Source organism: Cavia porcellus, unplaced genomic scaffold (genome assembly GCF_034190915.1).
Source record: "Cavia porcellus strain 051 isolate PalLab524CR breed Dunkin Hartley unplaced genomic scaffold, mCavPor4.1 scaffold_3, whole genome shotgun sequence".
Taxonomy (NCBI): Eukaryota; Metazoa; Chordata; class Mammalia; order Rodentia; family Caviidae; genus Cavia; species Cavia porcellus.
The window spans coordinates 90,228,170-90,238,750 of record NW_026947486.1 but is presented as its reverse complement, the minus strand read 5'-3'; positions in this window follow the sequence as shown (position 1 = coordinate 90,238,750).

Below are 10,581 nucleotides of genomic sequence, written 5' to 3'. Positions count from 1 at the left end.
GGTGATCATTTGGATCATTTCACATATAAATTGTGCTGCTAGAAACATAGGTGCACATATATTGTTGTGGTGTGATGTTTTCAATTCTTCTGCCAGGATACCCAGAATATAAACAACTTGGCCAAAGAGGAACTCCAATCCTAAGATTTTTTGAGGAACCTCCACTCTGATTTCCACAATATCTGTACCAGTCTACACTCTGAACATTGAAAAAGATTTCTTTTTTATCTATAGCGTTCCACTCAGCATTTGTTATTGGTTGATTTCTTTAAGCTGCCCATTGTTTCTGGGGTGATATGAAATCTCAGTTGTTTTAATTTGCATTTCTCTGATTACCAGTGATGTTTTCATATATTTACTTTCCATTTCTAATTCTTCATTTCAGAAGTGTGTATTCATTTAAGATGCCCGTTTTAGAATTTTGTCTTTGAATTTGGGAGGACTGACTTCTTTTTAATCTTTACATGGTTTACATACAAGAGCCATTGATTAAAAATGCTATCTTTCATTGAGTGGGAATTTAACCTCTTGGTCAAAGATAAGGTGGCTGAGTGCGTTTGAAGTTTTGTCTGCATATTCTAATCAGTTCCATTGGTCCTCAACTCCGTTATTTTGCCAGTACCATGCTGATTACATCACAGTAGCTTGTTATTATAATTGCAAGTAAGGGATTGTGATGACTCCTGCCTTGTCTGTGTTGTTCAGGATTGCCATTGTTACTCTAAAAATCCTCTTTTTGCAAATGAATTTTTGGAATATTTTCTCTAAAATGGTTTGGTATGAAAATGATATTTTGGTCAGAATTGTATTAAATGTGTACAACAATTTTTGGAGAATGTTCATTTTTTTCACAATGTTGGTTCTTCCTACCCATGAGTAGGGGACATCATTCCATTGTTCAATAGCACCTTCAAACTATTATCAGAATGTCATTAAATTTAGCTTTTTTTGATATCATGAGAATGAAACCAAAAGAAATAATACAGAATAGTCAATAAAAACAAAATAATGAACCAGGTACATGACTTTAAATCAGAATACAAGAAAATCAATACTGCCTACCATAATGCCTCTTATTTAAACAAAATACAAGGTAATAAATAATGGCTTCTATAATGTCTCTTATTATCTTCAAACCAGCTGCTTTTACCATCAAGCATAATAAAATCAAGAAAAAATACAGAATAAAATAAAATAAATAAAAAGGAAACAGTGGAACACAGAACTTCAAAACAAGATAGTTGTAGAACAAGGGTGGCTACCATAATGCCTTTTGTTATCTTCAAAGTAGCTGCCTATACCATCAGACATGATATACTCAAACAAAACAAAATAGAATAAAATCAATCAAAACAAATTATGAAAGCAATGTGAGGCTTCAAAACATGACAATAGAAAATCAATAACGGTACCACAATGTAATTTGTTATATTTGTAATAACTGTCCATTCAATCAAAGATAATAAAATTAGACAATTGAAACAAAATAAAACCAAACAAAACAATGAAGACAATATGGGATTCAAATTCTGGCAATTGAGTAACAGTAGCCTCTGCCTTCCCTTTTTAGATACATCCTCTACTTTTATTTTCAAAATATGTATTGTACATTTTGTACCCAAGTAACTAAATGACTCTAGTTTTTGTTTGTTTGTTTGTTTTTTGTTTTGTTTTTTGGTCTTTTTCCTTTTTATCTGTACCAGGGATCAAACTCACGACTGCCTGCTTCCCAAGGCAGGCGCTTATGCTGCTGAGCTAAATCTCCAGCCCCTTACTTTAGTTTTTATACTAGAGAGACAACATCATACTCACTCATGTGTCTCTGAAAAATTGCATCCATAAGCATGACCTCCAGTTACATCCACTTACCTAGAAGTGCCTTGAGGTTATTTTTCTTTATATCTGAGTTGCTTTCACTGTATAAAAATTCCATTTTGAGCCAAGGATTTAACTAAGTGGCTCAAGAACTTTCCTGGTAAGTGCAAGGTCTTGAGTTCCATCCTTGATAGATAAATGAATAAATAAATCCATAAATAAAATAAAATACATAAAAATGTCATCTTTTCAGCTCTGCAGCCAATGGGCAAGTTACCCCCACTTTGTTCTGGTTCCCTGTCACATAGAGAATTGTTCTATTTCTTTTGAATTTCTGTGTATGAATCAACTTTTGAGTTTAATGTGGTTTTTGTATGAAGCATATTGATGGGTCTTATCTCCTAATGCTCTCCACTTGTGTTTCTTTTTACTGGTGAATTGAGGCTGACTACAGTAATGCTTATGGCCAGCATGCACTGGCTCATTTCTGGCTTGCTATTTTCCTGCCACTGGCTGCCTCCTCTCAGCTGTCTTCTCTGCTTGGTGATACCCCTCTGCCACTGTTCCTGGAACCATGGTCTTTTTGATCTCTTTCTAAAATATCTTTCAGTATTCTGTGTAGGATTCATTTGATAGTCATCAATTCTTTCAGTTGTTCTTTTTCTTATTTTGAAGAGAATAAAACCAAATGAGACAAAATAAAATAGACTCAATCAAAAGAAAAGGATCATTATAGTACATAATTTAAAAACAAAATATAAGGAGATCAATGATGGCTACCATAATACCACTTGTTATCTTCAAATAATTGCCCATATCATCAGGCATAAAAAATTGAACAAAAAAGTAAGAACAAAACCAATAAAAATCATTAGATATATTCTACAATGTATGTTCAAAGAAGATAATAGTTCAACCCGAATGGGTATCATAGCGTATCTTATTGTCTTCAAAGTAGTTGCCTATACCATCAGACTTGATACTATCAAACAAAACAAAATAGAAAAAAATCAGTCAAAACAAAGTAGTGAAAACAATACAGGGCTTCAAATCAAGATAACAGATAATCAAAAATGGTTACCATAATATACCGTGCTATCTTTGGAGTAGCTGTGCATGCCATCAAATCTAATACCAGAAGACACACTGAAACAATAAAATCAAACTAAACTGACCAATGAAACTAATATGTGTTTCAAATTATGGTAATAGATTAACGATGACCACTGCCTTCCTTTTTCAACAATTTCTTCCTTTTCAATTTTATGGAAAGTACTGACATTTTGGATCCCAAAAATCTTTTTAGGTTTTTTGTATTAGGGAGGCAACCCACTATTCATGTAAGTGATTCTGAATCTTTTTACTACTGAGCATGATATAAAGCTGTATCCATTTGTCTATAAGAGTCTCAAAGTTTTCTTTCTTTATAACTAACACGTGCCTAAACACTAGTTAAGATTAATAATATCAACAAGAATAAGAAATGAGATGGAGTGTTTAAAGAATGAGGGAGGGAAAAAGAGAGAATGGGAAGGGGATTAAAAAGAGAAAGATAATATACTATGTATAGGTATCCAAATCCCAAGTTGACTGTAAGCCACAGGAACTCCAAATAGTTAGTTGTACAAGAAAAATCTTTTAAAATGATGGCAGGCACAAGACATGGATGTCCCCTGTCTCCGCTCCTATTTAATATAGTACTGGAAATACTAGAGGGAGCAATTAGACAAGAGAGACAAATAAATGGGGTAAAGATAGGAAAAGAAGAAGTTAAATTGTCATTATTTGCAGATGACATGATACTCTACATGGAAGACCCCCTAAACTCCATTAAATGACTCTTAGATATAATAAATAAATTCAGCAATGTAGCTGGGTACAAAATCAATACTCAGAAATTAATAGCATTCTTATACACTAACAACAAAATCACAGAGAGAGAAATAAGAGAAGCCACACTCTTCACACTAGCAACCAAAAAAATGAAATATTTAGGAATTACTCTTACAAAAGAAGTGAAAGACCTATACAGGGAAAATTATAATACACTGAAGGAAGAAATTGAAGATGATCTCAGAAAATGGAAAGACATCCCATGTTCATGGATAGGAAGAATAAACATTGTGAAAATGGCCATTATCCCAAAACTGTTATACAGATTCATTGCAATCCCAATAAAAATAGCATCAACATACCTTATAGATCTAGAAAAATCACTCCTAAAATTCATCTGGAACCATAAGAGACCTAGAATAGTAAAGGCAATTCTAAGAAGCAAAGACAAGGCAGGAGGCATCACAATCCCTGACTTGAAGTTATACTACAAAGCAACTGTAGTAAAATCAACATGGTACTGGAATCAAAATAGAGCAGAGGATCAATGGAATAGATTAGAAGATACAACCACAACTACAAACACACTCAACCACCTTATCTTTGGTAAAGGAGCCAAGAAGGTTAACTGGAAGAATGACAGTCTTTTTAATAAATGGTGTTAGAAAAACTAGCTCTACATTTGCCGAAAACTAAAACTCGACCCAAGCCTATCACCATGTACTAAATTAAAATCTAAATGGATTAAAGATCTGAATATTAAAACAGAAACACTAAATCTATTGGAAGACAAATTAGGTAGAAACCTTGAAGACATAGGGGTAGGTAGAGAATTCATGAACACGACACAAACTGCATGGGAAATACTTCCCAGAATCAAGAATTGGGACTACCTCTTATTAAAAAGTTTTTGTAAGTCAAAAAAAAATCTCCAGCATAGTGAAAAGAAAACCCACAAACTGGGAAAAGATTTTAGTGAACTCCCCCTCAGACAAAGGACTTTTGTCTAAAATATATAAAGAATTAAAAAAAAATCAGACCCCCAAATTTCAAAGACCCATTCCAAAAATGGGCATCTGAGATGAATACACACTTCTCAGAGGTAGAAATACAAATGGCAAATAAATACATGAAAAAATGTTCATCATCATTGGTTATTAGGGAAATGCAAATTAAAACCACACTGAGATACTCACTCCTGAAAAAATGGCCAGGATCAAGAAAAACAACAACAACAAATGCTGGAGAGGCTGTGGAGAAAAAGGAACTCTCCTACACTGTTGGTAGGAGTGTAGATTGGTACAACCTTTGTGGAGGTCAGTCTGGAGATTTCTCAAAAAGCTGGGATTGGAGGTCCCATTTTTCCCGCTATTCCACTACTAGGCATTTTCCCAGAAGAACTGAAAGCATCATACTAAAGTGATATATGCGCACCTATGATTATAGCAGCGCAATTTGTAATTGCTAGATTATGGAAACAACCCAAATGTCCGTCAACCGATGAATGGATAAAAAAGCTGTGATACTTCTACATAATGGAGTACTACTCAGCTATAAAGAAGGATCACATTGAGGTATTTATCAATAAATGGGCGCAGCTTTAAACCATACTCATAAGTGAACTAAATCAAACTCGCATCTGTGAACTCAGAATAGTTTCCCTAGTGTAGGAAATGAATCAAATATATAAAAGTATGCAATAACCATGATTCCCCATTATATGGCCTTGAAGCCTTATAAAATTCTCACTCATTACTTGGAATGGCTTTATTCTGGGCTGTTTGATATCATGGCCAGTGATGCAATGAACAGACACTTTGAAGAAAATAAGACACAATAACAGCTAGTGCTGATTTAATTAACATCTTGTCTTAAAGCCATACCAAACTATGGTTCTTCTGTCTCCATTGATTTTATTATGTTGTAACTTGCTGGACTTTATCATATGTGATAGTATAAACAAAATTGCTATAGGCAAAGAGATAATATTGAAACCATTGATCATTTTTTTTCTGTTAGCTGGTTCTAAATACTCTACAATGCTTTCATCCACTTGAATGGTGTTACACAGTCTTGATATGTTTGATGCTATAGCATATGAAGTTATATCAAATATTTCAAAGAAAAAGACTCTATGGTAACTACTATTAAGTCGGGTTATTTGGTGGTGAAGCACTAGGTTGCTGAAAGTGTTATGCTTTAACCTGCATTGTTATGTTGTTATGCTCCCTCTTATCTCATCCTCTCCCTTATTCATTAAAAAATAATTTAATTTAAAAAATATATCAACCAATAAAAAATGCTCCTGGTTCTGTAGGGAAAAAGAAACCATTTACACCTGTTGGTTAGAGAGTACATTAGTATAAACACTGTGGAAATCAGTGTGGAGATTCCTCAAAAAATTAGGATTAGAGTTCCCATTCAACCCAGGTATTCGCCTTCTGTGTATCTTCCCAGAATGATTGAAAAACATCACACCACAGTGACATATGTGAAACCATAAGGTTCAAAATATACAATAGTCACTGTGAAATGGAAGGAAACTGTTTAATAAAATGAAGAAACTAAGATAGGAGAAAAGAGAAAGGATAGAAGGGAAAATAAAAAAAGTGCAAGTTTTTTATACCATTAGTGTCACTTAGTTCACTGAATATGAAAGGTTGTGCTAATATTGATTGAAGTAATTTTTATGCCCATATTTTGTACTTGAGTGACTAAAGATAATGTTGTGTAATTTATTAACAATCATTACTTTTTCATTATTTTGTTGTGAAAATTTGTTTTACCTTTTCTTCTTAATATTAATAAATGAAGTAATAATAACAATAATAAAAGGATATAACTGCACATATATTTAAGTATGTATGTTTGATAACCATATTACTAAGATGTTTTGGTTCACTGAACAGAACTGTTTGTAGTCTCTCTGTTTTAATATCCACTTTGTAGGATTTAATTTTGTAACTTGAACAAATATTTCTAAGAAGAAAATATCTAATTTATCAAGTAGTGATTTCTTACTGTTTATTTTTTGAAATTCTGTATTACTACACACACACACACACAAACACACACACACACACAAACACACACACACACATATGACTGCATGTTTTGGAGGTACTTAAAAAGAGGCAAACCAAATTTTACTTAGATGATAACTGGGGATGTGAAATAAAGGGAAATGAGATTTAATATTTATTGGGTCTGATGATTCTGCTTCTGATTGTAATTAAGGCCACTAACAAATACACCTTACAATCTTTAAAAAGTAATTTCAAAACTTGAATCCCTCATCCAAGACAGAATACAGTTCACAGAATCAAATGTATAACAACAATTTTTGCTTTAAATAAATGCACCTAACAAGACTATCAGTTGAATAATCTCATTGCCAGAAGAGATATAGTCATATGTTACTCATTACTCAGGATACACTGCAATACATAATCTTGAAATATGACACCTTACATGATTTCCATGGCCTTGTCCATAGAAAATATTTAAAACCACTTGAAATTTTCAGTAAAAGCAAAGGTAAAGGAAAATTGATACTATGTTAATACATATATGTATCCAATTTTAATATGAAAATTTAAATTTAATCACCCCATATTATAAAATTTGCAGGTGTTTAGATATGTAATACATGAAACTTTCCAAAGATACGTGATAACTGATCATTAGTATGTAACTAACAGAACATAAAAATAACAATATAATTATTATGATGCATCATAATAATATTTCAAGAACACAATCCATATTGTTACCTTGTTTTTACTAGAAAAATATTCTTGAACCTTAGTGTGGCAACTATTCTTCTTCTGTTTCAATCTGTTGATTTTCTTCTTATTCTACTTTTTTTGCAAGCTTGACAAAAATTCAATTGAAAAATAAAATATATCATAATGAGTTTCCTGCAATAAATGATGTACCATTTTAGACAATCCATACCTTTCTGGGAACTTCTAAAATCAAAGAGGAAACATAAAGTCAAATATATTGACTGTTCTATCAGTCTTTTAACTGAAAATTTTAATGCCAAGGACCAATATTATAAGGCATTCAACGAGATGATTTCAATAGTAAAACAGATGAAGTGGAAGCTCCTACAATCTCAACATTGTGCAGGTTGAGGCAGGAGGACTGCAAGTTCAAGCACAACCTAGAAAACACAAGGAGCATCTGTTTCAAAATAAAAAGTAAAAGAGGGCTAGGAATGTTACTCAATATGGACCTTAGTATCTTCAAAGAAAAAAGTATGAAGTGATATCAGAATAGTTTTTCAGGTGTGACAGAAGTGTACATTATGCATATAAAATACTATTATTTAAAAAATGACAAAACTCTGGTTCTGTGCTCTTCTTAGTAGGTCAAAAGCACAAAAAATCACATTAAGACCCAATAAAATGTATTTAATAAGACCACAAAGCTTCTGTATAGCAACAAAACAAAACCAATCAAAAAATATTGTAGAGTGAAGAGAAAACAGAATGGGAACATTTTTGTCTGCTGTTCCTCAGACAGATGACTAATATCTAGAATATAAAAGTATTCAAAAACAATTAAATCAAGCAAAATTAAAGATCCAGTCAACAAATAGACAAGAAAAATGAACGGAAACTCAAAGAGAAAGAAATACAGATGGTTAACAAGTGTATGAAAAAATGCTCAACATCTCTGGCTGTCAGAGAAATACAAGTAATAAAATGATAAAATTCAATCTCATTCTAGAAAGAACAGTGATCAATTAAGAAATAAAATAACAAATGCTAGGATGTTTGTGATGAAAAAGAATCCTCTTTCACTGTTGATAGAAATATAAAGTAGTACACACTATACAGAAATGAGTATAGAGATTTCTCAATGAATGGAAATTAAAATTACATATAAGCCAACTGTCCTCTAAATAAAAATCTTCCCCACAAAGCTTAACACATTATGCTACAACAATACTTGCATATCAATGTTTATAGCAGCACAGTTTGTAAAAGCTTAATCTTAGAAACAGACTGTATACCGAACAACAGATTACTGGCTAAGGAAAACGAGGCATTCAGATATAAAGTGATAGTGTCCTGCTATTAAAAATAACAGATGAGATGGTTGTAGGAAAATGGATGCACCTGGAAAATATGTGAGGTTAAATAAACCAGACACATAAGCTTAAATATCATATTTTATCTCTCGCTGAATTGTTGTGAAGTACAAACAAAAGAATCAAGAAGGATGGACAGCACCTTGTGTTCTTTGATACTGTGATTTGAGGAACTATTTTCAAGAAGATAGTGTGTAATCTACTAGCAGGTAATTTCTTACTGTTATGTTTTTTTTTGTTTTGTTTTGTTTTGTTTTGTAGTTCTGTATTGCGTGTACCCTTACGCCGCTTTGGTTTGTTTTGTGTTTTTCTCTTTTTCCTCTTAAATAAAAAAAAAAAAAAAGAAGGATGGACAGAAAGGGACAAGGAGATGAATCTCTCACAGAACAGATTTGATCTAATGGTAAAAAGAGTGAAAGGTGAGGAAGGGAAGGGGAAATAAGTAGAATAAACATAAGCGATGTTCAAGAACCTAACGATCTCAGTTATGTAACTACCACGTGCCTAAACACTAGTTAAGATTAATAATATCAACAAGAATAAGAACTGAGATGGAGTGTTTGAAGAATGAGGGAGGGAGAAGGAGAGAATGGGAAGGGGATTAAAAAGAAAAGATGATATACTATGTATAGGTATCCAAATCCCAAGTTGACTGTTAAGCCACAGGAACTCCAAATATTTAGTTGTACAAGAAAAATCTTTCAAAATCATGGCAGGGGCCGTGGCAAACATACAGTGGAAAAAATTGTTTAATAAGTACGGAAGAGTTTGAGTTTTGTAAGCTGAAAAAACTCTGTAGATTAGTAGAAAAAGCATGTGAATTTAGTTAATACTACAAAGCTATACACTTAAATTACACTAATCTAGATTTAATACAGAGCTGTGACGGGTAAATTAGACTCATTTTCAGAAAAGTGGATGAAAGTAGAGGTCATAATGCAAAGTGAAATAAAGCAGAGACAAAATGTTAAATACAATATCACACATTTTATCTATATGATAGGCCCAAAATATAAATAATTTAAAGATCAAAAGAAAATATAGATGATAAGAAACTTGGAAGGAATGGTACTGGAAAAACTGTCTTTCCACATACCAAAGACTAAAACTAGAAAGATGTTTGTCTCCATGCACTAAAGTGAAGTCAAAATGGATCAAAGATCTAAATATTAAAACACAACAATAATGTAATGGAAGAGATAATAGGTAGGCATCTCGAAGACATAAGTGTAGGCAGAAACTTCATGAACAAAAGTCAAACAACACAGAAAATAAAATAAATGTGATCTCACCTTAATTAAAAGTTTTACACAACAAAAGAAATCACCAGCAAAGTGAAAAGACAATCCACAATGGGAAAAAATTATAGCCAGTTTTCCCTCAGACAAAAGATCTGTATCAAGAGCATATAAAGAATTGAAAAAATTAGGTCTCCCACATTCAAAAACCCAATTAAAAAAATGGGCATCTGACAAGAATGCACACTTCTGCGATGAAGGAATACAAATAGTAAATAAATATATGAAAAGTGTTCATTCTACCTTTGTAAATTAAAATCACTGGAGATTACATCTCACCCCAGAAAGAAAGGCTATCATCAAGAAAATAACTAATACGAAATGTTGGTGGGGCTGTGTAGGAATAGCAACTGTTCTGCACTTGTGGTTACTGTGTAGATCAATGCAACCCCTCTGGAAATCAGTGTAGAGATTTCTCAATAAACTAGGACTGAAAGCCCCATTTGTCCCAGCTGTTCCCCTCTGGGGTATGTTCCCAGGAGGATAAAAATACTGAACCACAGCAATACATGTGAAACCAAGTATATAGGAGCA